The sequence below is a fragment of the Cucurbita moschata genome, unplaced genomic scaffold (genome assembly GCF_002738365.1).
Source record: "Cucurbita moschata cultivar Rifu unplaced genomic scaffold, Cmos_1.0 Cmo_Scf00040, whole genome shotgun sequence".
Taxonomy (NCBI): domain Eukaryota; kingdom Viridiplantae; phylum Streptophyta; class Magnoliopsida; order Cucurbitales; family Cucurbitaceae; genus Cucurbita; species Cucurbita moschata.
Window position 1 is genome coordinate 305,640 of NW_019268556.1, and position 27,141 is coordinate 332,780.

The following is a 27,141-nucleotide window of genomic DNA, read 5'->3' on the forward strand; positions in this document are numbered from 1 at the left end:
AAGAAATTCAATATGACTTGAAATTTTAATTCCTAAGTTTTTGACTTGTCATACTTTTTTTTTGGGTCATCTATCCTATTTTTTTGGATCCATCAAGGGATGGAATTAGAGATTCTAACACCTATATAGACCATATCCAATCGTACTTCATTTTATTTGATGACAACTTTTGTGGAGCTGACTCATTTATCCTCTAAAACTCCTTTCGCAACATATATCTTTATTCTTTAACGTTATATGCTCTAGTCTATTGTGACATAGACTTGAACTAAAGTACTCTGAGTCACAGAAGCCATGTTTATACGACCTACAATGGTATATATTGTTTCATATTATTATTTCACGTGCTACAACCATAGTACTCTTCACAATCTTCTACCAACTTTTTAACTTTGCTATATAATTTGTGCTATCTATCTGACCAATAGAGATTAGATTCTTCCTTAGAAAATAAAATTTTGAAATAGTTCCTTCTTGGAAGACGAGTGAAAATATGCATCCAAATTCAAAATTTAAGATTCAACCCGATTATTGACACAAAGAATTAGAGCATCCCTAATATATTCGATTAAATTTCAAAAATTATTATCATCTCCAGATTTGTCCTTCTGTTTCTTTGATTTTTCATCGACAACTTAGACACTCATCTAGATCAATAACACCAAAAACAAGAGAGAGAAAATGCAAAGAGAAATATATGTGGCAAAATTGATATGGTAACTCCACCACGGCTAGAAGTTTATATTGATGACTTCTAATATGATCAATTACAAGAGAGTACAAAAAAATACAATACTTACAATTAAGATAGTTTACTATATGTAAAGTTATTTACTATACATAGTTATTTATTGTAGATAGTTATGTACGATAGACATCACAAAAAAAAAAAAAAAAAACAAATCGGTTGCCAGAAAAAGCATGAGATTTCCGGTGAGGCGCCGAAATTCTCGCACCCTCCTTGTACACGCTTTCCCTTGACGACCACGACACGTCAAAACCTTCACACGCTCCTCACATATCAACCTGCAAGAGAGAAAAGAGTGAAAACAGAGAGGAAGGAAAGAATGGTTACCTGCACGTGTCACCTCCCACTAGCGATACGTGTCGCGTCTACAATCAATGGCTCCTTCGAGTTATGCAACTAAGTCTACAATCAATGGCTCCTTTGACTGCTCAGAATGTGGGTTCTTGGCTCGATATAGGGTTTTTCATCAAATTCCACTGTCTCGACCATCCCAAAGCTAAAATTTATATTGTTTAAGGCAATAAGAAATTTGAGTTATTAATGAAACGAGATGAACGTTCTAACAGGAAACAACTATCGACGATACTTGGAACAACTTCGAGGGACGGAATCCAAACATACTCATGTTTATACAGTATTTGTTAGCTCCAGGTTTTGTGCATGATACAATATTTGTTAGCTCCAGGTATTTGACTATATGTTCTCCCTGTGGAGCATGTTTATCTACATAGAGCTAGGGTGTTAGAGTTAGGTTGGCTAGACCATGACTAAGATTAGGATATCTCTAGTAGCCTGAGCATGTTAGGATCGTGAGCAATGGTCAGAGGGTCTAGAGTCTAGTGCTCCTAGACTAAAGATCTTTATGGAGTTAGAATAGAGTAACCTGGAGCTAGAAGCCTGAATTAAGCCACCTAACTGGCCTACGAATCCAATAAAACTCCTCATTTCCAAGATGTATTTTTAAAATCGTGAGGTTGACGATAATACGTAACAGGCTTAAGCGGACAATATCTGCTAGCAGCGGGCTTGAGTTGTTACAAAATAAAATAGAAAAAGATAGTGAAGATGGCTGAGTTGGTCTAAGGCGCTAGTTTTAAGTATTAGTTCGAAAGAGCATTGGTTCGAAGCTCGTGTTCAGATCTTTCCTGCTTTCCCAACTAATTTCATCTATAGGGAGAAGGATCGATCACGGTAGAGTTCAGATCTTTCCCTTTGACTTGGAATGTTTAATGCTTCCTTATGATTTTGCACATCGACCCACAAGTCTTACTTGACGTCTCACTACGAAGTTGGATCCTAAGAGATATTACCTTCAGCAAACATTTCTTTTCCGGAGAAAATGTATTTTCAAAGCCACATGTTCGCCCTTTCGACTCAACGTGTTAGCTGCTTGGTTTCTCTTTCCTATTTTATGCTCGAACTTCAAGCCGAACTCATTTAATGATGTTGCTACCAAGCTTGCTATGACGTCAGCTTCGATTGATCGAAAAAGTGACAAATGACATTATTTTCTGTTCTCACTACGAAGTTGGATCCCAAGAGATATTACCTTCAGACTCCAAGGCAATAGACGACGGCAAAAATTTCTTTTCCGGAGAAAGTGTATTTTCTTTGTGCATTATTGAGCTTTTTGCTTTCATAAGCGATACGGTGGCGTTACTCGAAAAGGACACCCCCAAGGACAAAGTCAAATGCATCCATCAATACTTCAAAAGGCTTAGAGACGTCTACCAAACCAAGGACAAGACCCCCGGTCATGGTTGCCTTTATATCTTTGAAGGCCTTTTGACACTCGTTTGACCACACCAAGATTGGTTTTTGTTCAAAAGTTTTGTTAATGGGGCAGATTATCGTAAAAACCCTTCAACGTTTTCTAATCCCAAAAAGGATTGTTCAGTCATTGAAGTGGGGACTCTCAAATAGTGGATTGCATTTATCTTATCGCTATCCATTTTGATTTCTCCACACCTGGTGACCTGCTCGAGGAAGGTGATGCATATTCTTGCAAAGTCACATCTCTCCTTCTTGACGTATAGCTGTTTTTTCCGTAACTCATCAAATACTAGCTTCATGGATTAGTGTAAACAGAAAGAGAATGTTTTTTATACAATTAGGTTTTTATCCAAAACATATATTCCTAAACGAAAAATTTGTGAGGTTTAACTTTTAATTAAAATCTAAGTAATTGCAACGAAATTAATATAATCAAAGAAAAGAAAGATGTCACGTCAAATTATTGTGAGGAAATCCATTTTATTAAATTAATTAACTACAACCATGATTTAATATTTATTTTTAATTCTAAATTTCAACCATGGTTGAATTCTAAATGTTTCCTCTCCCATATAAAGAATATATATAAGAGACTTTGAAAAGATCATGAAAATAAAAAATCAACGAGAAATATTATTCTATCCAGTTTGAGTATTATATGGGTTATATATAATTAATATTAAATATCATATTATAAATTAACCTTCCAAATCACGTTTTGCATGCAAATATATTTTTAGAATTATGTTCATATTCGTTACATAATCAATTGAATGGTAATTAATATGTTCTACTTTCGAATATTTAAAATCTAGATCAGACTTTGAAAGGTTTAATGTGTAGAACATGGATTACGTATTATTAATATTAAAGGTCATGTTATAAATTAGACTTTCAATTCATGCGTTAGTGTCATGGTCATGCTTGTCGAAATCATGTTGCCCATGGCCGCATACCCGTTACACATGTCAAAACCCTTTCCTTATACTACTTTACCGCTTTCTTTTACGACTTTCATGTTGTATTATTTCCTTCTTGTTTTCTTTAAGAGTATGACGTTTCGGCGAAATCATGGCTACGTCTGGTAGAAATGAAATGCCTCAAAATGTACTATAGGGGATGCAACTAGTTGTCGAATTCTCCCTACCCAAAAAGTTATATAATGTTTAAGCCGTTGTTGTTGTCTTTTTTATTGCATGCTATATAACACCACTCTCAATCTCTCTCTCACATTCTTGCTTCCAAAACTCTTTTTCTAAAACCTCTCTACCCCATTTTCTAAAATCTTATTTCAAATCGGGGTCGATGATTGAATATACATTGTCCAACTATAGGCAACATGATCAAAAATTGGCTCGACTCACTCAGAGTGCTGAGAGTGAGTGCGCACAATAGCCACATCAACTGCTCAGAAAAGGCAATTGTGACACGTTCGGTGCAAGAGTTTTTTTTTAGATTTATGTTATTTGTATTAGTTAGATCCTTTAGAAATGTAAAAACATATAAATTAAACTTCTTAATAACTAAAATTAATATGATTTAACTAAAAAAAGAAAAAATATATATATATTTGAAAGAGAGGGTGCATCTTTGCATTGGCAAAATAAGTGAAGGATGGGACTCTTTGTTGTTCTTAAAATTGAAAAATCTTTCTTTCTTAGAATTAAGTGATAAATGCTTTCTACTTTTAGAAAGCAAAAACGTCTATGTTTATCCAATAAGTTGAGTTGTGTTTAGTTTATCCTATGAGTTGAGTTGCGTTGAGTATGTCTACATTTTTCAAATGTTTGAATGTTTTTCGAATGTTTTTCTATTCAACCTTTGTTCGAATGTTTTTCAAATGTTTTTCTGTTCAACTATTGTTCGAATGTTTTTCGTCTCAACTTTGATACTAATCCTAATTGAACTTGGTTCAAAATCACCCATGAAATCTTAGGAAATTTAGAGCCTCCAACATGTAGAAACTCAAGCTAGGGAGAGCAGCTTCATTCCTGTAAGTAGCGACACGAATTATAGCAAAGTAATACATGTAGGAATTGCTAGGACGTGCTAGCATGCGAACTTATCTTAACTTAGGTGGTTAGAATATGCATGTTTAGAACTTAAATGAGCAAATTTAAATAGGTGGGCATGTTTGTGAAGAAAAATTACAGAAATGCCCTTTTATGAGAATGCATCTCTATCAAATGCTTTGTGGTGCACTAGAATGAAGGATTGGAATATTGTGATATGTGCTCGGGGTGCTAGATGGACGTTATCTCTCCGTTGAGCATGTTTGAGTTGTATGATTAAATTGTATGCTAGATTCAGGTAGTTTACTTGATCGATAGGATTATCCTCTTAGCAAATGAGCATGGACGTAAAGATCAGGATTTCTATGCACTATAGAATCTCTCTGATATAGCATGCATGAATCAGAGTGAGTAGAGCAGTAGAACAAGAGTGGTTATACAACATCTTAGGTCAATATATTTTCAATATACTGACCACCGTGGGATCGTGAGCGACAATTAGAGACCTAGGTGTACCTCAAGATTTGGCTTAGCCACAAGGAGCTAACCCCAAGCAACCTTGAAATGTTTGTTGCAACCTAATCCACCTAGACGCTCTAGAACCTAATATATCTCTACGACACAAAGGTGAACTACGAGAACACATAACATTGACGATAACATGAACAAAACTAATTGGGGAGTCACTATGTGTAGGATATAGCATGCTCTGATAAGGGATGAGGGACTACATAAATAGAGACCCAAAGACCCACTATCAGAGGTAGAACATAACCTGCCTTGATAGGGGACAAGGGACTACGTGAGTAGATGATATAAGTAGCTACCACTATATGTATGATAACCTGCCTGAGAGAGCGCAATGGACTACCTAAGTGGGTGACATACTGTATGTACGATAACCCACCTGGAGAGGGACAAGGGACTAAATAAGTAGATAACATGAGAAATCACTATTGTGTGTATGTTAACCCACCTTGAGAGGAGACGAGGGAGTACGCAGGTACTTGATTGAGGATATACTATTGTGTGTAGAACAACCCGTCTGAGAGTAGACGAGATACTACATAGTAGTATATTGAGGAGCTACTATTCTATATGGAGGAAATTTACTCTAAGAGTAGACGAGGGAATACTCAAATAGATTAGCTCATGGTAGACACCGGTGTGGAAACATATTAGGTTAAGGATGTGATGAGAGCTTATAGGTAGGTTGATTAGTAAGTATTTTATACTCACCCATTTCCCCTTTTCTTTTTTCATGTACCAATGAAGGTGGAGAGGTACTAGGAAGTTGACCTATCACAGAGGGGTGTCGACCCGGGGCGTCAATGTTATTTTGTATTTCTTTTGGGTTGTCGTTTGTATTGGTTTTCTTGCACCCGTTACCCATTTGTAAATAACTAGAACAATACCTACTGTTTGATATTAAATCATGCACAATTTTAGGGCTTAAGGTTTTAATTGTTTGTTTGTTTTTTTTTTTTTTTTTCAATTTTCTTCTTTTCATCGCGATCTGATTTCTCGAGCCTTGAATATTGGGTCGTGATAGCCTCAAAGATCGAAGAAATTTTCTTACTTGTCACAAACCCCGTTCTAGTTATTTTATACCACAAACATTTAAATAAGATAACATACATAAAACATGTTTTCCTTACACTGAATACACACACCACCATGAATAATCCATATCCAAAATATAAGATAAAACAAACAACTTAAACCTAATTTTTGTATAGCCCTCGATCTTTATTTAAGTTGTGGTTGAAGTGATCGGATCTCTCTAAATGCCACAAAGCCAAAGATACAACCTTTTTACTACCCACACGAGAAGCTTCACCACCAAAAGAAGGAAATGAATAACAATACAACGAAGAGAAACCACTCCCACCATTGCTAACAAAATGTACCATGCTATTGTAAACGTTAATTCTAAAGCATACGAATTCCTAAATGAGGCATTTACGAGCCAAACTCCGAGTATGTAACTATGTGATAAGGAGGCAATAGCAACACATATGGTTACTGTTAATAACCACGAATAAATCCTATTTTTCAAAGACAATCGACCTATAATGAACATAATCACACATACCGATGCAAAGAATGAGGTAGAATTTGTAACCAAATAAGCCGTGTAATAATTTTCTTGGCATGAAGCTGGGTAGGCCATTACTGCAGTTCCCGCTATGAATGTTTTCAATGTATTGCTACTATGAAACGAACGATGAATAGTGATATTCGAGTTGAAAGGAATGTCTTGTTGCCAAACACCACCAGGAGGGTTGATTGCACCTTGAAAAGCCACCGTTGTGATTGCCGTTGCTACCAACATCATTGTATCTTGCACTTCTTGAAGCCAATCACCTTTGTATTCAAGGTTCTTCCTCCACAAACTTCTTATGTCATTGCATTATTCTTCATTGTTCATAGTATTTTTTTTCCCATTTTTATCCTCCAGACAGGCAACAAAGATCTTACTACCTGCACCAATAGGATTTTTTTCTTTTAGAAAAATAAAAAATCATTAAAAATTATTAGGAAAAAAAATCTAATTTTTTAAAAACAGATTTAATTTTAAGCTTTTTTTTTTTCCTGTTATTTACTTTTTTTTTAATATATATATTCAAAATTCAACCAAAAGATTTTAAATAAAAACTAATGAAAGTAGTTTTTAATTTTAATTTTTTTTTTCTTTTTGAAGTTTGGCTCAAAATTAGAAATATGAAAATGATTGCAAAAAAATTGTGAAAAAAAAATATATAAAATATTAATAGAAAGTTAATAACAAAATTATATATAAACTTAAATTTTTATGATAACATACCTCAATATGTCTTAACATCATAAAAAATCAAAAATGGTATTTTCATTCACATCGCGTTCAATTGGAAACCCATAATTTCGTGGATCTTCAATCATTATGATCAACAACTTAAGAGCTTCCAAGCAGTTGTGTTTTACACATAAATGAAGAATACTTTAACCATTGTGAAGCTTCATCCAAAAAGATTGTGGGCTCACATTGATCAACAGTGGAATGATAATCAATTCTATCATTAATCAATGCATGGTGGAGAGGAATCAATCCATTCAAATCACGAACCATGCAAGTGCTTGTGTTCTTCTCCAGCAAAGGTTGAACAATCTCGATCGTTCCATTTTTAGAAGCTAAGTGGAGAGGTGTCCTTTGCAGGGCATCAACTTCTCCAGCAAGTTCAAGCATGAGATTTAAAAGAAATCAAGTGAGTTCAAAGTGGCGATGCAAAACCGAAACGTGCAATGGAGTCTCAATGTTGTAAGAGCAGATTAAAACTCTTTGAATGATATTTTGGTAGCTTTGAATTAGTGTCTTTAAGCTTTGAATGGACTCGATCTTTGATGCTTCATAGAGCAATCGTTTGCTTTCTTTGATAGAGGACATGGCTAATCCAAGTTCGTTGCTTTCTCCGTTTGCAATATTGGAAGATTGTGCGAGTTGTTGATGAGTTGCATCCATTATTGAATATCTATCTTACTTTGAGATGGATTATTTACACTTATGATTCGAAAGTGAAAACAAAATATCACCATCCTAGTTAAGGTGGATGACAAGAAAAGATGACTATTTTACCCGTCAGTGAAGCATTTCAATTTAGACTAGAAATAGGGGAAGGGGTGGGGAACATTTTTATTCCGTTAGATAAAAGGGGTTGGGAACTCCGCCATATCTAATATAATATATATTTTTAGATAGATATCTTTTGAAATGGTTAGTAGTCAAATTTTGTCTATCAATTTTGAAGTGTCAAATTCTGTCTATCAATTTTAAAGTCTTTCTTCGGTATTAGAGCCAGGTTTCAATCTAGGGACATGTGGGTTATAGGCCCACCACGCTTCTGTTGCGACACTCTGATTTGTTAGACAGGAGGATGAGCTATTGCGATCTGTGCTCCAGGGTGATTTAAGGATGTTATCTTGCCGTTGAGCTTGTTTTCTTGTATTGTGCATGATACAGTATGTGTTAGCTCCTGGTGTTTGACAGTGTGTTCTCCCTATCTAGCTTGTTTATCTGCACAGAGCTAGGGTGTAAGAGTTAGGTTGGTTATACGATTACTTAGGTCAAGATGCGTACACTAGACTAAACACCTTAGGATCGTGGCGACATTAAGAGGGTTTAGACCCTACGAGTCCAAAACTAAAGAAAGAGAAGAGGAGTCAGAATAGAGTGACCTGGAGCCAAAATTTTGTGTGAAGCAACCTAGCTGGCCTAGGAATCCAATAAACCTCTTCAACTCCTAGACATGATCAAGTTGCATTTAAAACCGTGAGACTGATGACGATGCATCGGTACCTAAAAGTGGATAATATATGCTAGCAGTGATTTGTAGCTGTTATAAAAAAATAAATAGTCAAGATAGCCGAGTTGGTCTAAGGCACCGGTTTCAGGTACTAGTCTGAAAGGGCATGGGTTCAAATCCTATTCTTAAAGGTTGGAGAGGTATAATGCACAACATTTTAAAATGTGAGGCTTGCATATGTAGTGAGCAATGTAGCGGTGGGCGGCGATCTATAAAGCTTAGGAGTCATGAATTAAGAATCTCGTACAACTAATTTTGTATGTATATTTACCCATATATAAAAAATTTTGTTAACCAACTTGTAAAACTGTTTTATCTATCAATATTAAAGTTTTCTCTTCTTCATTAGAGCTAGGTTTCAGTCGTGAGACAGAAAAAAGATAGGAATGCAATAAACCTATAATGGTCCAAAGCAAATAAATAGGCCAAGCAGGTCTAAGGTACTTGTTTGAGAGTTAATGATCCTTGTGTGTCAAGGCTTCCCGGTGCGCCACTCTAAGCCAGATAGCCAGGATATGTATCCTTTTTTAGCCTTTCTTCTCTAAGATAGAGCCAGTTTTCGATCCTTTTTTAGTCTTTCTCTATCAGAGCCAGGTTTCGATCCTAGGACCTGTGGGTTATGGGCCCACCACGCTTCCGCTACGCCACTCAGATTTGTTAGAAAGGAGGATGAGCTATTGTGATCTGTGCTCCAAGGTGATTTATGATGAAATAGAGTGAACTAAAGAAAGAGTTGAGTCAAAATAGAGTAACTGGAATCAAAAGCTCGTGTAGCTAGGAATGCAATAAACCTATAACGGGAAAAAGCGAATAAATAGGTCGAGCAAGTCTAAGGTACATGTTTGAGAGTTAATGATCCTTATGATCCTTGTGTTGCAAAGAAGGTCAATATGTATCATTTTTTAGTCTTTCTTCTCTATTAGAGCCAGGTTTCGATCCTGGGACCTGTGGGTTATGGGCCCACAACGCTTCCGCTGCGCCACTCTGATTTGTTAGAAAGGAGGATGAGCTATTGTGATCTGTGCTCCACGGTGATTTATGAGGTGAATAAATAGGCCGAGTAGGTCTAAGGTACATGTTTGAGAGTTAATGATCCTTATGTTACAAGGAAGGTCAATTATGTATCATTTTTTAGTCTTTCTTCTCTATTAGAGCCAAGTTTCGATCCTGGGACCTGTGGATTATGGGCCCACCACGCTTCCACTGCGCCACTCTGATTTGTTAGAAAGGAGGATAGGCTATTGTGATCTGTGCTCTAAGGTGATTTATGACGAAATAGGATTTGTTAGAAAGGAGGATGAGCTATTGTGATCTGTGCCCCAGGGTGATTTATGACGAAATAGCGTGAACTAAAGAAAGAGTTGAGGAGTCGAAATAGAGTAACTCGTGTAGCTAGGAATGCAATAAACCTATAAAGGGCCAAAGTGAATAAATAGGCCGAGCAGGTCTAAGGTACATGTTTGAGAGTTAATGATCCTTATGATCCTTGTGTTGCAAAGAAGGTCACAATATGTATCATTTTTTAGTCTTTCTTCTCTATTAGAGCCAGGTTTCGATCCTGGGACCTGTGGGTTATGGGCCCACAACGCTTCCGCTGCGCCACTCTGATTTGTTAGAAAGGAGGATGAGCTATTGTGGGTTATGGGCCCACAACGCTTCCGCTGCGCCACTCTGATTTGTTAGAAAGGAGGATGAGCTATTGTGATCTGTGCTCCACGGTGATTTATGAGGTGAATAAATAGGCCGAGTAGGTCTAAGGTACATGTTTGAGAGTTAATGATCCTTATGATCCTTGTGTTGCAAGGAAGGTCAATATGTATCATTTTTTAGTCTTTCTTCTCTATTAGAGCCAGGTTTCGATCCTGGGACCTGTGGGTTATGGGCCCACAACGCTTCCGCTGCGCCACTCTGATTTGTTAGAAAGGAGGATGAGCTATTGTGATCTGTGCTCCACGGTGATTTATGAGGTGAATAAATAGGCCGAGTAGGTCTAAGGTACATGTTTGAGAGTTAATGATCCTTATGATCCTTGTGTTACAAGGAAGGTCAATTATGTATCATTTTTTAGTCTTTCTTCTCTATTAGAGCCAAGTTTCGATCCTGGGACTTGTGGATTATGGGCCCACCACGCTTCCACTGCGCCACTCTGATTTGTTAGAAAGGAGGATAGGCTATTGTGATCTGTGCTCTAAGGGTGATTTATGACGAAATAGGATTTGTTAGAAAGGAGGATGAGCTATTGTGATCTGTGCTCTAAAGAAAGAGTAGGAATGCAATAAACCTATAAAGGGCCAAAGTGAATAAATAGGCCGAGCAGGTCTAAGGTACTTGTTTGAGAGTTAATGATCCTTATGATCCTTGTGTTGCAAGGAAGGTCAATATGTATCATTTTTTAGTCTTTCTCTATCAGAGCCAGGTTTCGATCCTGGGACCTGTGGGTTATGGGCCCACCACGCTTCCGCTGCGCCACTCTGATTTGTTAAATAGGAGAATGAGCTATCGTGATCTGTGCTCCAGGGTGATTTATGACGAAATAGAGTGAACTAAAGAAAGAGTTGAGGAGTCAAAATAGAGTAACCTGGAATCAAGATCGTGTAGCTAGGAATGCAATAAACCTATAACGGGCCGAAGTGAATAAATAAGCCGAGCAGGTCTAAGGTACTTGTTTGAGAGTTAAGGATCATATTTTTAGTCTTTCTTCTTTATCAGAGCCAGATTTCGATCCTGGGACCTGTGGGTTATAGGCCCACCACGCTTCCTCTGCGCCACTCAGATTTGTTAGAAAGGAGAATGAGCTATTGTCATCTGTGCTCCAAGGTAATTTATGACGAAATATGATTTCTTAAAAAGGAGGATGAGCTATTGTGATCTGTGCTCCACGGTGATTTATGACGAAATAGAGTAAACTAAAGAAAGAGTTGAGGAGTCAAAATAGAGTAACCTGGAATCAAAAGCTCGTGTAGCAAGGAATGCAATAAACCTATAACGGGCCGAAGTGAATAAATAGGCCGAGCAGGTCTAAGGTACTTGTTTGAGAGTTAATGGTCCTTATGATCCTTGTGTTGCAACAAAGGTCAATATGTAATAGAGTGAACTAAAGAAAGAGTTGAGGAGTCAAAATAGAGTAATCCGGAATCAAAAGCTCGTGTACCTAGGAATGCAATAAACCTATAACGGGCCAAAGTGAATAAATAGGCCGAGCAGATCCTTGTGTTGCAAGGAAGGTCAATATGTATCATTTTTTAGTCTTTCTTCTCTATCGTAGCCAGGTTTTGATCCTAGGACCTGTGGGTTGTGGGCCCACCACACTTCCGCTGCGCCACTCTGATTTGTTAAAAAGGCGGATGAGCTATCGTGATTTGTGCTCCAAGGTGATTTAGTGAACTAAAGAAAGAGTTGAGGAGTCAAAATAGAGTAAATCCGGAATCAAAAGCTCGTGTACCTAGGAATGCAATAAACCTATAACGGGCCAAAGTGAATAAATAGGCCGAGCAGTTCTAAGGTACTTGTTTGAGAGTTAATAATGATCCTTATGATCCTTGTGTTGCAAGGAAGGTCAATATGTATCATTTTTTAGTCTTTCTCTATCAGAGTCAGGTTTCGATCCTGGGACCTATGGGTTATGGGCCCACCACGCTTCCGCTGCGCCACTCTGATTTGTTAAATAGGAGAATGAGCTATCGTGATCTGTGCTCTAGGGTGATTTATGACGAAATAGAGTGAACTAAAGAAAGAGTTGAGGAATCAAAATAGAGTAACCTGGAATCAAGCTCGTGTAGCTAGGAATGCAATAAACCTATAACGGGCCGAAGTGAATAAATAAGCCGAGCAGGTCTAAGGTACTTGTTTGAGAGTTAAGGATCATATTTTTAGTCTTTCTTCTCTATCAGAGCCAGATTTCGATCCTGGGACCTGTGGGTTATAGGCCCACCACGCTTCCTCTGCGCCACTCAGATTTGTTAGAAAGGAGGATGAGCTATTGTGATCTGTGCTCCAAGGTAATTTATGACGAAATATGATTTGTTAAAAAGGAGGATGAGCTATTGTGATCTGTGCTCCACGGTGATTTATGACGAAATAGAGTAAACTAAAGAAAGAGTTGAGGAGTCAAAATAGAGTAATCCGGAATCAAAAGCTTGTGTACCTAGGAATGCAATAAACCTATTGTTAAGGATATTTAGTAATAAATTATACTTTCCCGTATATATTATATTATAAGGCATATTTGCCCACCACGCTTCCTCTGCGCCACTCAGATTTGTTAGAAAGGAGGATGAGCTATTGTGATCTGTGCTCCAAGGTAATTTATGACGAAATATGATTTGTTAAAAAGGAGGATGAGCTATCGTGATTTGTGCTCGAGGGTGATTTAGTGAACTAAAGAAAGAGTTGAGGAGTCAAAATAGAGTAATCCGGAATCAAAAGCTTGTGTACCTAGGAATGCAATAAACCTATTGTTAAGGATATTTAGTAATAAATTATACTTTCCCGTATATATTATATTATAAGGCATATTTGCCTTATTACTATAGGCATTTATTGTTATTTCTATATCCTTGTAATTTATTTGATTATAAATAAGATAACTTTCACACCATTTAGGCGTGGTGGATTAATCAAACATTCACACCTATAACGGGCCAAAGTGAATAAATAGGCCGAGCAGGTCTAAGGTACTTGTTTGAGAGTTAATGATCCTTATGATCTTTGTGTTGCAAGGAAGGTCAATATGTATCCTTTTTTAGTCGTTCTTCTCTATCAGAGCTAGGTTTCGATCCTAGGACCTGTGGGTTGTGGGCCCACCACACTTCCGCTGCGCCACTCTGATTTGTTAAAAAGGAGGATGAGCTATCGTGATTTGTGCTCGAGGGTGATTTAGTGAACTAAAGAAAGAGTTGAGGAGTCCAAATAGAGTAATCTGGAATCAAAAGCTCGTGTACCTAGGAATGCAATAAACCTATAACGGGCCAAAGTGAATAAATAGGCCGAGCAGGACTAAGGTACTTGTTTGAGAGTTAATGATCCTTATGATCCTTGTGTTGCAAGGAAGGTCAATATGTATCATTTTTTAGTCTTTCTCTATCAGAGCCAGGTTTCGATCTTGGGACCTGTGGGTTATGGGCCCACCACGCTTCCGCTGCGCCACTCTGATTTGTCAAAAAGGAGGATGAGCTATCGTGATTTGTGCTCGAGGGTGATTTAGTGAACTAAAGAAAGAGTTGAGGAGTCAAAATAAAGTAATCCGGAATCAAAAGCTCGTGTACCTAGGAATGCAATAAACCTATAACGGGCCAAAGTGAATAAATAAATAGGCCGAGCAGGTCTAAGGTACTTGTTTGAGAGTTAATGATCCTTATGATCCTTGTGTTGCAAGGAAGGTCAATATATGTATCATTTTTTAGTCTTTCTCTATCAGAGCCAGGTTTCGATCCTGGGACCTGTGGGTTATGGGCCCACCACGCTTCCGCTGCGCCACTCTGATTTGTCAGGTTTCGATCCTGGGACCTGTGGGTTATGGGCCCACCACGCTTCCGCTGCGCCACTCTGATTTGTCAAAAAGGAGGATGAGCTATCGTGATTTGTGCTCGAGGGTGATTTAGTGAACTAAAGAAAGAGTTGAGGAGTCAAAATAGAGTAATCCGGAATCAAAAGCTCGTGTACCTAGGAATGCAATAAACCTATAACGGGCCAAAGTGAATAAATAGGCCGAGCAGGTCTAAGGTACTTGTTTGAAAGTTAATGATCCTTATGATCCTTGTGTTGCAAGGAAGGTCAATATGTATCATTTTTTAGTCTTTCTCTATCAGAGCCAGGTTTCGATCCTGGGACCTGTGGGTTATGGGCCCACCACGCTTCCGCTGCGCCACTCTGATTTGTTAAAAAGGAGGATGAGCTATCGTGATTTGTGCTCCAGGGTGATTTAGTACTTGTTTGAGAGTTAATGATCCTTATGATCCTTGGGTTGCAAGGAAGGTCAATATGTATCATTTTTTAGTCTTTCTTCTCTATCAGAGCCAGGTTTCGATCTTGGGACCAATGGGTTATGGGCCCACCACGCTTCCGCTGCGCCACTCTAATTTGTTAAAAAGGAGGATGAGCTATCGTGATTTGTGCTCCAGGGTGATTTATGACGAAATAGAGTGAACTAAAGAAAGAGTTGAGGAGTCAAAATAGAGTAACCTAGAAGAGCAAGTCTAAGGTACTTGTTTGAGAGTTATTGATCCTTATGCAAGGAAGGTCAATATGTATCATTTTTTAGTCTTTCTTCCCTATCAGAGCCAGGTTTCGATCCTGGGACCTTTGGGTTATGGGCCCACCACGCTTTCGCTGCACCACGAAGGTCAATATGTATCATTTTTTAGTCTTTCTTCTCTATCAGAGCCAGGTTTCGATCCTGGGACCTTTGGGTTATGGGCCCACCACGCTTTCGCTGCACCACTCTGATTTGTTAGAAAGGAGGATTAGCTATTATGATCTGTGCTCCAAGGTGATTTATGACCAAATAGAGTGAACTAAAGAAAGAGTTGAGGAGTCAAAATAGAGTAACTCGTGTAGCTAGGAATGCAATAAACCTATAACGGGCCGTAGTGAATAAATAGGCCGAGCAGGTCTAAGGTACTTGTTTGAGAGTTAATGATCCTTATGATCCTTGTGTTGCAAGAAAGGTCAATATGTATCATTTTTTAGTCTTTCTTCTCTATCAGAGCCTGGTTTCGATCCTGGGACCTGTGGGTTATGGGCCCACCACGCTTCCGCTGCGCCACTCTGATTTGTTAAAAAGGAGGATGAGCTATCATGATCTGTGCTCCAGGGTGATTTATGACGAAATAGAGTGAACAAAAGCTTGTGTAGCTAGGAATGCAATAAACCTATAGCGGGCCGAAGTGAATAAATAGGCTGAGCAGGTCTAAGGTACAATGATCCTTATGATCCTTGTGTTGCCAAGTTTCAATCCTGGGACTTGTGAGTTATAGACCCACCACGCTTCCGCTGAGCCACTCCTATTTGTTAGAATGGTTATGATCCTTGTGTTGCCAAGTTTCAATCCTGGGACTTGTGGGTTATGGACCCACCACGCTTCCGCTGAGCCACTCCTATTTGTTAGAATGGAGGATGAGCTATTGTGATCTGTGCTCCAGGGTGATTTATGACGAAATAGAGTGAACTAAAGAAAGAGTTGAAGAGTCAAAATGCTCGTGTAGCTAGGAATGCAATAAACCTATAATGGGCCAAAGTGAATAAAAAGGCCGAGCTGTGTTGCAAGGACTGTCAGTCAATATGTATCATTTTTTAGTCTTTCTTCTCTATCAGAGCCAGGTTTCAATCCTAGGACCTGTGGGTTATGGTCCCACCACGCTTCCGCTGCGCCACTCTGATTTGTTAGAAAGGAGGATGAGCTATTGTGATTTATGCTCCAGGGTGATTTATGACGAAATAGAGTGAACTAAAGAAAGAGTTGAGGAGTCAAAATAGAGTAACCTGGAATCAAAAGCTCGTGTTGCTAGAAATGCAATAGACCTATAACGGGCCAAAGTGAATTAATGATCCTTGTATCATTTTTTAGTCTTTCTTCTCTATCAGAGCCACGTTTCAATCCTGGGACCTGTGGGTTATGGACCCACCATGCTTCCGCTGCGCCACTCTGATTTGTTAGAAAGGAGGATGAGCTATTGTGATTTATGACGAAATAGAGTGAACTAAAGAAAGAGTTAGGAGTCAAAATAGAGTAACCTGGAATCAAAAGCTCGTGTTGCTAGGAATGCAATAAACCTATAACGGGCCAAAGTGAATAAATAGGCCAAGTAGGTCTAAGGTACTTGTTTGAGAGTTAATGATCCTTGTGTTGCAACAAATGTCATTGTATCATTTTTTAGTCTTTCTTCTCTATCAGAGCCAGGTTTCAATCCTGGGACCTGTGAGTTATGGGTCCACCATGCTTCTGCTGTGCCACTCTGATTTGTTAGAAAAGAGGATGAGCTATTGTGATCTATGCTCTAGGGTGATTTATGGATATTATCCTCCAGTTGAGCTTGTTTGCTTGTATTGTGCATGATAAAGTATGTATTAGCTCTAGGTGTTTGACAGTGTGTTCAACTTATCTAGCGTGTTTATCTACACAAAGCTAGGATGTAAGGGTTAGGTTGGTTATATAATGACTTAGGTCAAGATGCGTACACTAGACTAAGCACCTTAGGATCGTGGCGACGTTAAGAGGAAATAGACCCTATTACTCGAGGACTAAAGAAAGAGTCGAGGAGTTAAAATAGAGTAACTTGGAATCAAAAGCTCGTGTTAAGCAACCTAGCTGGCCTAGGAATCCAATAAACCTCGTTAACTCCTTGACATTCCAGGAATAAAGAGAGAGTCGAGGAGTCAGATAGAGTAACCTAGACCCAAAAGCTTTCTGAAAGGGCATGGGTTTGAATCCCATTTTTAATAAGCAATGTATCGATGGTGGGCGGCAATCTATAAAGCTTAGGAGTCATATCACACGCTCTTCCTTTCAAATTTTAAATGTCATTGTAAAACAATTTTCTCTTTCACAGCTAGATTTCAATCCTAGGACCTATGGGTGATGGGCCCATCATGCTTCCACTGCACCACTCAGATTTGTTAGAAAGGAGGATGAGCTATTGTGATTTGAGCTCCAGGGTGATTTATGGATATTATCTTCCCGTTGAGCTTGTTTGCTTGTATTGTGCACGATACAATATGTATTAGCTCCAGGTGTTTGACAGTGTGTTCTCCATATCAAGCGTATTTATCTACACAAAGCTGGGGGTGTAAGAGTTAGGTTGGTTATACGATGACTTAGGTCAAGATGCTTACACTAGACTAAGCACCTTAGGATCGTGGCGACGTTAAGAGGAAATAGACTCTATTACTCCAGGACTAAAGAAAGAGTCAAGGTGTCAAAATAGAGTAACCTGGAACCAAAAGCTCGTGTTAAGCAACCTAGCTAGCCTAGGAATCCTATAAACCTCTTCAACTCCAAGACATGACCAAGATGCATTTTAAAACCGTGAAGGTGACGACGATGCATAACAGGCCAAAGTGGATTATATATGCTAGAAGTAATTTTTATATGTTACAAATAAAAAAAATAGTCAAGATTACCAAGCTAGTCTAAGTTTCCAGTTTCAAGTACTCGAAAAGGCTAGCATTATAGACATGATATTTTTTATAGTGAGACTTGACATTGAATGGGGAGGTAAAATGGTCAACGTTTCAAAATGTGAGGCTAGCATACGTAACTAGTGGTGGACAACCATTCCTAAAGCTTACGAATCATGGAATCTTGTATGAATTAATTTATATTTACATGCTCTTAAAATATAAAATTTTGATAAAGAACTTCTAAAACTGTTTTGTTTATAAATTTTGAAGTCTTTCCGATCTAGGGACATGTGGGTGATTGGGTGATAGGCCCACTTCTACTCTGATTTGTTAGAAAAGAGATTGAGCCGATCCAATCCAATAAACCTCTTCAACTCCTAGACATGACATGACCAAGAGCCAAGTTTTGACCTAGGACCTATGGGTTATGGGCCCACCATGCTTTCGCTACGCCACACTAATTTGTTAGAAAACAAGATTAGCTATTGTGATCTGTTCTCGAGGTTTATTTATAGATATTATCTTCGTGTTGAGCTTGTTTGCATGTATTGTGCATGATACAGTATGTGTTAGCTGCAGGTGTTTGACAGTGTGTTCTCCCTATCTAGCATGTTTATCTACACAAAACTAGGGTATAAGAGTTATGTTGGTTATACGATGACTTAGGTCAAGATGCTTACACTAGACTAAGCACCTTATGATCATTGCGACATTAAGAGGGGCTTGACCTTATGACTCCAAAACTAAAGAAAGAGTCGAGGAGTCAGAATAGAGTAACTTGGAGCCAACAGCTCGTGTTAAGCAACCTAGATGGCCTAGGAATCCAATAAACCTCTTCAACTCCTAGACATGACCAAGATACATTTTAAAATCGTGATGCTGACGACGATGCATAACGGGCCAAAGTGTATAATATGTTAGCAGTGATTTGTAGATAATACAAAAAAAAAAAAAAAATAGTCAAGATGGCGGAGTCATGGGAGTAAGAATTGAATCTTGTATCAACTAATTTTGTTTGTACATTTACAAGTTATTCAATTTTTAAACCTCTTCTTCTCTATTAGGGCAGTTTCGATTCTCAAACCTGTGAGTTATGGGTCCACCACACTTCCACTACACCACTCTAATCTGTGAGAAAAAAGGATAACCTATTGTGATTTGTGCTCCAGGTTTATTTATGGATATTATCTTCCCATTGAGCTTGTTTGCATAAATTGTGCATGATACAGTATGTGTTAGCTGCAGGTGTTTGACAGTGTGTTCTCACTATCTAGCGTGTTTATCTACACAAAGCTAGGGTATAAGAATTAGGTTGGTTATGCGATGACTTAGGTCAAGATGCGTACACTAGACTAAGCACCTTAGGATCGTGATGACATTAAGAGGGTCTAAACCCTATTACTCTAAGACTAAAGAAAGAGTCGAGTAGTCAGAATAGAGTAATCTGGAGCCAAAAGCTCGTGTCAAGCAACATAGTTGGCCTAGGAATCCAATAAACCTCTTCAACTCCTTGACATGACCAAGACACATTTTAAAACCATGACGCTGACGAGGATGCATCACGAGCCAAAGTGGACAATATATGCTAGCAGTGGTTTGTAGCTATTACAAAAAGAATAGTCAAGATGATCGAGCTGATCTATTTATTAGCTTACAAATTAGGTATTAAAAAGTTTTATTATGATATAAACAAATTGAATTCAAATTGTGCAGATGATACAATATTTATTGTCTATCCAGGGAACAAACACTACAAAAAAAATTTGTGCTACATCAAATGAGAAGGGATAATATTTATTGTCGAATAATATATCTTGACAAAAAAGACAGACCTAAGCATTTGATATTCAAGCTGGTCTGATTTTCAACTTCAGCTTACCACATCTTGAAGGTGGCAAACACATCTGACTTGTGTTTCAGGAAATAAACCCATACCTTCCTGTTGAAATCATCGATGAAGGTGATGTAGAACTTTGATTCACCGAGTGATGAAACTGGAGATGGTCCCCAAATGTCTGTATAGACCATTTTCAATCGTATTTTCTTTGGTTCTCTAACAGCCTTTGTGAAGCTAACTCGTTTTTTTTTGCCCATAACGAAGCTCTCATAAAGACCCGTATGAACAAATTTTAGGTCTTCTAAAACTTCTTTCACAGTCAGCATCTTCATTCCTTTGACGCTCATATGTCCAAATCTATTGTGTCATAGACTTGAATTGGAAGCACTTTTAACAACCGCAGTCATGTTTATACATCCTGCAGTGGTGTATAGGGTTCCAGATTTTGTGTAACGTGCTACCACCATGACACCCTTCACCTTCCACGAGCTGTTTCCAAACTTCGCTGCATAACCTGTGCTATCCAACTGACCAATAGAGATCATATTCTTTTTTAGACCAAGAATATATCTGACATCCTTTAATGCCCACTAATTTTCTACTGGAGTTCGTATGCTTTCATCCCATTTTTCTTCAATCACCAAATCTTTGTTGTCGACAAGATACACCTTCTCAAAATTTCAAGAATTGAAATTTCGAAAGAACTCTTTATTTGGAGATGAATTAAAAGATGCTCCTGAATTGAAAATTTAGGATTCAATCGGACTGTTCACGCTGAGGTTATAATATCCCCAATATCTTCTACTGAATTTATAGAATTATTATCATTCTTGGATTTGTGATTCTGCTTCCTCTTTAGTCTTGTACAATCTGTCCGAAAGTGATCTTTTTCTCCAAAACTTCAACACGTCAAGTTTGGTCTGTTTGGAAAATTTTCAAGGTTCTTTGATTTTGATCGACCTTTGTTTGGGCCCTTTGATCTACTTCTTTTCCTTTGGTCAATGCTGAGTGCACTATGAGAAGAATCCTCAATATCTTGTTTGCGAATACTTTCTTTGTGAACTACATCTCAGATTTCATCGAACTTCAGTTTCTCAGATCCTCGGGAACTGTTGGTCGCGATAACAACAGTATCCCACGACTCGGGTAAAGTTGACATCAAAATCAGTGTTTCAATTTCATCCTCAATATTAATTTCCACATAACTCAATTGACTTACAATCATGTTGTACTCATTTATATGATCACCAACAGATCCACCTTCAGACATTTGTAGATTGAACAATATCCGCATCAAATAAACAATGTTCATAGCCAACGGTTTTTCATACATATTCGACATCGTCTTCAATAGATCTGACATTGTCTTCTCCTTAATGATGTTGAACGCCACGTTTCTAGATAGCGTCAACCAGATCAACTCTAGGGCCTAACGATCCTAAAGCTTCCATTGCTCCGTGGTCATGGTATCTGGTTTCACCCCCAACAAGGGTTCGTTATAATCTTCAATTTGCATCTTCCGGAAACCGAAATTGGATCCATCAAACTTCTCAATTGCAATCTTTGAACTTTCCATCTCTCAAACCGTGGTGAATCTCACCTAGCTCTGATACCAGTTGTTAGGATTGCACAACAACGAACACACTCGATCAAGATGAATCCAAAAAAATAGGAGAGAGAAAATGCATAGAGGAATATTGGCTAAAGAATATGTATTGATGACTTTAGATATTCACTACCCAAGAGTTATAATATGGTTTTAGTTTACTATATAACATTAACTCATATAACACCTATTAGATATAAATATTTACTATATAACATCACTTTCCTTTTTAATTACAACGAAAAGGTTGACTGAAAACTATTTTGAAATAAATATAAGGGTAAAAATGAGACGGTTCTATCTCTAAATCTAACAAGTGTGTGGTATAATTTAACTTAATCAAACCACGAGAGTTATTATCCTTATCGATGAGAAACGATAGCATCCCAATAAAATTATGTGAAATAATTAATGATATATACTTCTATCCATGATTCAACAAATAAGCTTCCTTCCATTTGCTTCCCATCCACTTAAACTAGGATGGTGACACTTTGGTGTCACTCTCGAGTGAAAGTATAAATAATAATTTTTTTTCTTCTTGGAATTGAGGGCAATAATTAGACTATTTTTTAAATTCAAAAGGTCAACTTTAAATTAGTTGAGAGTCTCAACATTTATTAAAAATAAATAAATAAATAATCAACAAAATCATATAAATAAAATATAGTATTTTTAATGTTGGCTTATCAATTCTATGTGAAAACCCCAATTGGAAGTAAGTTAGAGAAAAAATAATGTTGGCAAATGGAGAAAACAACTAACTTAGATTAGTCATTTCCTCTTTTGAAGAAAGTAAAAGAAAGCTCAAGCATCAAAGATTGGGTCTATTCAAAGCTTGAAGACACTAATTCGAGGCGACCCAAATATCATTCAAAGAGTTTTAATCTCTCCATTCAACGTTGAGAGTCCATTACATGTCTCAGTTTTGCATCACCACCTTGAATTCACTCGATTTCTTTTGAATATCGTGCCTGAACTTGCGGGAGAAGTTGATGACTTGCAAAGGACACCTCTCCACTAAGCTTTTAAAAATGGAACGGTTGAGATTGTTCAAGCTTTGCTGGAGAAGAACACAAGCACTTGCATGGTTCGTGATTTGAATGGGTTGATTCCTCTCCACCATGCAGTGATAAATAGAAGAATTGATATAATGCAACGGTTGATCATTGCGAGGCCAAGATCTCCTTGGGTTAAGCTTCACAATGGTCAAACTATTCTTCACTTATGCATAAAATGTTGAGTTATGGAGTCTGCTCCCTGTATTTATAGCTTGGTCAACGGCTATATCCGGTAAAGCTATATTTGGTAAAGCCATATATGGTAAAGCTATATCCGGTAAAGCTATATATGGCACATAGCTATATATAGTAGATGGCTAAATCTAGTAAAGCTATATTTAGTAGACTGAACCATATATATATCCCATCCAGTAAAGCTTTGAAATGTACTTTCTATTCTCTGTACTTTCTCTTGTTGTACATACCTGAAGTCATCAATACAAAATCCTTTTAGCCAGAGTTCTCCTTGCAACTTCTCTCTATCTTTTTTCTTTGTGTTCATCTAGATCGAGCGTGTGCGTTGTTGTGCGATCCTAACAACTGGTATCAGAGTAGGCAAAATTCACCACGATCTGTGAAGATGGAAAGTTCAAAGATTGGAATTGAGAAGTTCGATGGATCCGATTTCGGTTTCTGGAAGATGCAGATTGATGATTATCTGTACCAGAAAGATCTTCACGAACCTCTGTTGGGGGTGAAGCCGGATACCATGACAACGGAACAGTAGAAGCTCAAGGATCGACAAGCCTTAGGGATGATCCGGTTGACGCTATCCAGAAACGTGGCGTTTAACATCATCAAGGAGAAGACAACGTCAGATCTGATGAAGACACTGTCAAATATGTATGAAAAACCGTCGGCTATGAACAAGGTGTATTTGATGCGTAGATTGTTCAATCTACAGATGTCTGAAGGTGGACGTGTTGCGGATCATATAAATGAATTCAATATGATCATAAGTCAACTGGGTTCGGTGGAAATTAATTTCGAAGATGAAATTAAAGCGTTGATTTTGATGTCATCCTTACCCGAGTCATGGGATATTGTTGTTGCCGCAATCAGCAGTTCCCGAGGATCTGATAAACTGAAGTTTGATGAAATTCGAGATGTAGTTCTCAGCGAAAGTATTCGCAAACGGGAAACTGAGATTCATCAGGCAATGCTCTCAGTGTTGATCGAAGGGGAAGAAGCAAATCAAAGAGCTCAAACAAACATGGGCATTCAAAATCAAAGAACCGGGAAAAATCTCCAAACAAACCCAATGTAACGTGTTGGAGCTGTGGGAGAAAAGGACACTTTCGGACAGATTGTACAAAATTAAAGAAGAAGCAGAATCATAAATCTGAAGATGATGATTCTATATACACAACAGAAGATGCTGAGGACGTTTTAATCCTTAGTGTGGATAGCCCAGCTGAATCCTGGATTTTGGATTCAGGTGCATCGTTCCATTCGTCTCCAAGTAAGGAATTGTTTTGAAATTTCAAATCAGGAAATTTCGGGAAGGTGTATCTTGCCGACAAGAAAACCTTGGAGATTGAAGGAAAGGGAGATGTCTCCATACAAACTCCAGCAGGAAATCAATGGACATTACAAGATGTCAGATACATTCCAGGTCTCAAGAAGAACCTGATCTCTATTGGTCAGTTGGATAACACAGGCTATGCAGCAGAGTTTGGAAAGAGTTCCTGGAAGATTGTGAAGGGCGCCATGGTTGTTGCGCGTGGCACAAAATCCGGAACCTTTTACACTACTGCAGAGTGTATAAACATGACTGCTGCTATTGAGAGTGCTTCCAATTCAAGTCTATGGCACAATAGACTTGGACATATGAGCGTCAAAGGAATGAAGATGCTGACTGCGAAAGGAGCTTTAGAAGGCTTAAAATCTGTTGATATGGGTCTTTGTGAGAGCTGCGTTATGGGCAAACAGAAACGAGTTAGTTTCACAAAGGCTGCCAGAGAACCGAAGAAGGTGCGGTTGGAAATGGTCCATACAGACGTCTGGGGACCATCTCCAGTTTCATCACTTGGTGGATCAAGGTACTACGTCATCTTCATCGATGACTTCAGCAGGAAGATATGGGTTTACTTTCTGAAACACAAGTCAGATGTGTTTACCACCTTCAAGAAGTGGAAAGCTGAAGTTGAAAATCAGACCGGCTTGAAGATCAAATGCCTGAGGTCTGACAATGGAGGAGAGTACAACAAATCAGAGTTTATAAAATTTTGTGCAGCTGAGGGAATTAGATTAATAAGAACAATTCCCGGTAAGGCAAGACAAAATGGTATTGCAGAAAGGATGAACAGAACATTGAATGAGCGAGCAAGAAGCATGAGGATTCATTCTGGATTGCCAAAGACATTCTGGGCTGATGTTGTGAACACAGCAGCATATTTGATTAATAGAGGGCCGTCAGTACCCTTGAAGTTCAAATTGCCGAAGAAGTATGGACAGGAAAAGAACTCAAGTACTCTCACTTGAGAACCTTTGGTTGTACTGCGTATGTCCATGTTGATCCAGAGAAGAGAGATAAGCTTGATGCTAAGGCCGTGAAATGCTACTTCATAGGCTATGGCTCTGACATGTTTGGGTACAGGTTTTGGGATGAGAAAAATATGAAGATCCTAAGACACTGTGATGTGACCTTTGATGAAAATGTCATGTACAAGGACAGAGAGAAGATAAACTCTGAGACTACGAAGCAAGTGGGAGTTGAACTTGAGTGGCAAGAAAATTCAGACAGTGATGATACAACAGAAGCTCAAGAAACTCCTGATTCTATTGCTGAAGAATCAGACGTGGAGCAAGTTGCACCTGAGCAGGTGTTGAGAAGATCATCCAGAACTACCAGAGCACCAGATAGATATTCAACCTCATTACATTATCTGTTGCTGACTGACGAAGGAGAACCAGAGTCCTTTGATGAGGCCCTACAAGTGGAAGATTCAACCAAGTGGGAGCAAGCCATGGATGATGAAATGAGCTCACTTGAAAGGAATAATACGTGGGTGCTGACTGAGTTGCCCACAGGAAAGAGAGCTCTGTTAAACAAATGGGTGTTCAAAATCAAGGTTGAACCAGATGGCAGAAGGAGGTTTAAGGCTCGGTTAGTAGTTAAAGGATATTCACAAAGAAAAGACATTGATTATGCTGAGATCTTTTCTCCAGTTGTGAAATTAACTACTATCCGAATTGTACTGAGTATTGTTGCATCAGAGAATTTGCACCTTGAGCAAATGGATGTAAAAACAGCATTTTTACATGGAGATCTAGATGAGGAGATCTATATGCAACAACCCGAAGGATTTGCAGCTCCAGGCAAGGAGCACATGGTGTGTAAGCTCAATAAGAGCTTGTATGGACTGAAACAAGCACCGAGACAATGGTACAAGAAGTTTGACACCTTCATGAGCAAGAGTGGTTTCCACAGAAGTGAAAAGGATCAGTGTTGCTACCTCAAGAAATACACTGATTCTTATGTGTTTCTACTCCTGTATGTGGATGATATACTAATTGTTGGATCAAGTATGAGGGAGATAAACCACCTAAAGGCAAGTTTGTCTTCAATATTCGAGATGAAAGATTTAGGTGCAGCGAAGCAGATCCTTGGGATGAGGATTTCTCGAGATAGATCTGTTGGCATTAAATCTATCCCAAGAGCAGTACATTGAGAAGGTGTTGTCCAAATTCAAGATGAATAACGCTAAACCCAGGACTACCCCCTTGGCAAATCATATTAAATTGTCAAAGAGGCAATCTTCCAAGACAGTTGAGGAAGTGAGCACATGGAATCAGTTCCGTACGCTTCTGCAGTTGGGAGTTTGATGTATGCTATGGTCTGCACTAGACCTGACATAACACATGCAGTGGGAGTTGTTAGCAAGTACATGGCAAATCCAGGGAAGCAACATTGGGAAGCTGTGAAGTGGCTTCTGAGATATCTGAGAGGTACATCCAATACTACACTTTGTTATGGCAATGGCAAAGTAGTTCTGCAAGGTTTTGTGGATGCTGATCTGAGTGGAGATGTAGACTCCAGCAAGAGCACATCTGGGTATATCTACACTATAGATGGAACAGCAGTGAGTTGGATGTCAAAGCTTCAGAAATGCGTTGCTCTTTCATCTACTGAAGCTGAGTACGTGGCCATAGCTGAAACTGGAAAGGAGATGATATGGATGACAAACTATCTAGAAGAATTAGGCCGGAAGCAGTGCAAGAAGATCCTTTATACAGATAGTCAGAGTGCCATACAGTTGTTGAAAAACCCAGTCTATCATTCAAGGACAAAACACATTAGAAGACGGTACCATTTCACTCGCAGGTTAGTGGAAGAAGGCGATATGTGTTTGGAGAAGATAGAGAGTGCAAAGAATCCAGCAGAGATGTTGACAAAATGTGTTGATGTTGGAAAATTAAGGCTATGCAAAGCCCTAATTGGTATGGTGTAGGATCAGTCTCCAAGTGGGAGAATTGTTGAGTTATGGAGTCTACTCCCTGTATTTATAGCTTGGTCAACGGCTATATCCGGTAAAGCTATATTTGGTAAAGCCATATATGGTAAAGCTATATCCGGTAAAGCTATATATGGCACATAGCTATATATAGTAGATGGCTAAATCTGGTAAAGCTATATTTAGTAGA

General features: G+C 38.4%; 12 non-coding genes across 12 annotated transcripts; all 12 read right to left on the bottom strand.

Annotated features, from left to right (window-relative positions):
• Nucleotides 1-9,455: 9,455 nt before the first annotated feature.
• Nucleotides 9,456-9,527, bottom strand: TRNAM-CAU. The gene has a single exon. It is a non-coding gene; the product is annotated as a tRNA-Met (tRNA).
• Nucleotides 9,528-9,790: 263 nt separating this feature from the next.
• On the bottom strand, nt 9,791-9,862 carry TRNAM-CAU. The gene has a single exon. It is a non-coding gene; the product is annotated as a tRNA-Met (tRNA).
• A 548-nt stretch (nt 9,863-10,410) lies between these two features.
• TRNAM-CAU lies at nt 10,411-10,482 on the bottom strand. Its single transcript has one exon. It is a non-coding gene; the product is annotated as a tRNA-Met (tRNA).
• Nucleotides 10,483-10,714: 232 nt separating this feature from the next.
• On the bottom strand, nt 10,715-10,786 carry TRNAM-CAU. Its single transcript has one exon. It is a non-coding gene; the product is annotated as a tRNA-Met (tRNA).
• A 491-nt stretch (nt 10,787-11,277) lies between these two features.
• TRNAM-CAU lies at nt 11,278-11,349 on the bottom strand. The gene has a single exon. It is a non-coding gene; the product is annotated as a tRNA-Met (tRNA).
• A 1,109-nt stretch (nt 11,350-12,458) lies between these two features.
• TRNAM-CAU lies at nt 12,459-12,530 on the bottom strand. Its single transcript has one exon. It is a non-coding gene; the product is annotated as a tRNA-Met (tRNA).
• A 1,099-nt stretch (nt 12,531-13,629) lies between these two features.
• Nucleotides 13,630-13,701, bottom strand: TRNAV-CAC. The gene has a single exon. It is a non-coding gene; the product is annotated as a tRNA-Val (tRNA).
• Nucleotides 13,702-13,953: 252 nt separating this feature from the next.
• On the bottom strand, nt 13,954-14,025 carry TRNAM-CAU. Its single transcript has one exon. It is a non-coding gene; the product is annotated as a tRNA-Met (tRNA).
• Nucleotides 14,026-14,283: 258 nt separating this feature from the next.
• TRNAM-CAU lies at nt 14,284-14,355 on the bottom strand. The gene has a single exon. It is a non-coding gene; the product is annotated as a tRNA-Met (tRNA).
• A 319-nt stretch (nt 14,356-14,674) lies between these two features.
• TRNAM-CAU lies at nt 14,675-14,746 on the bottom strand. Its single transcript has one exon. It is a non-coding gene; the product is annotated as a tRNA-Met (tRNA).
• Nucleotides 14,747-14,879: 133 nt separating this feature from the next.
• Nucleotides 14,880-14,951, bottom strand: TRNAM-CAU. Its single transcript has one exon. It is a non-coding gene; the product is annotated as a tRNA-Met (tRNA).
• A 620-nt stretch (nt 14,952-15,571) lies between these two features.
• Nucleotides 15,572-15,643, bottom strand: TRNAM-CAU. Its single transcript has one exon. It is a non-coding gene; the product is annotated as a tRNA-Met (tRNA).
• Between the last annotated feature and the right edge of the window lie 11,498 nt (nt 15,644-27,141).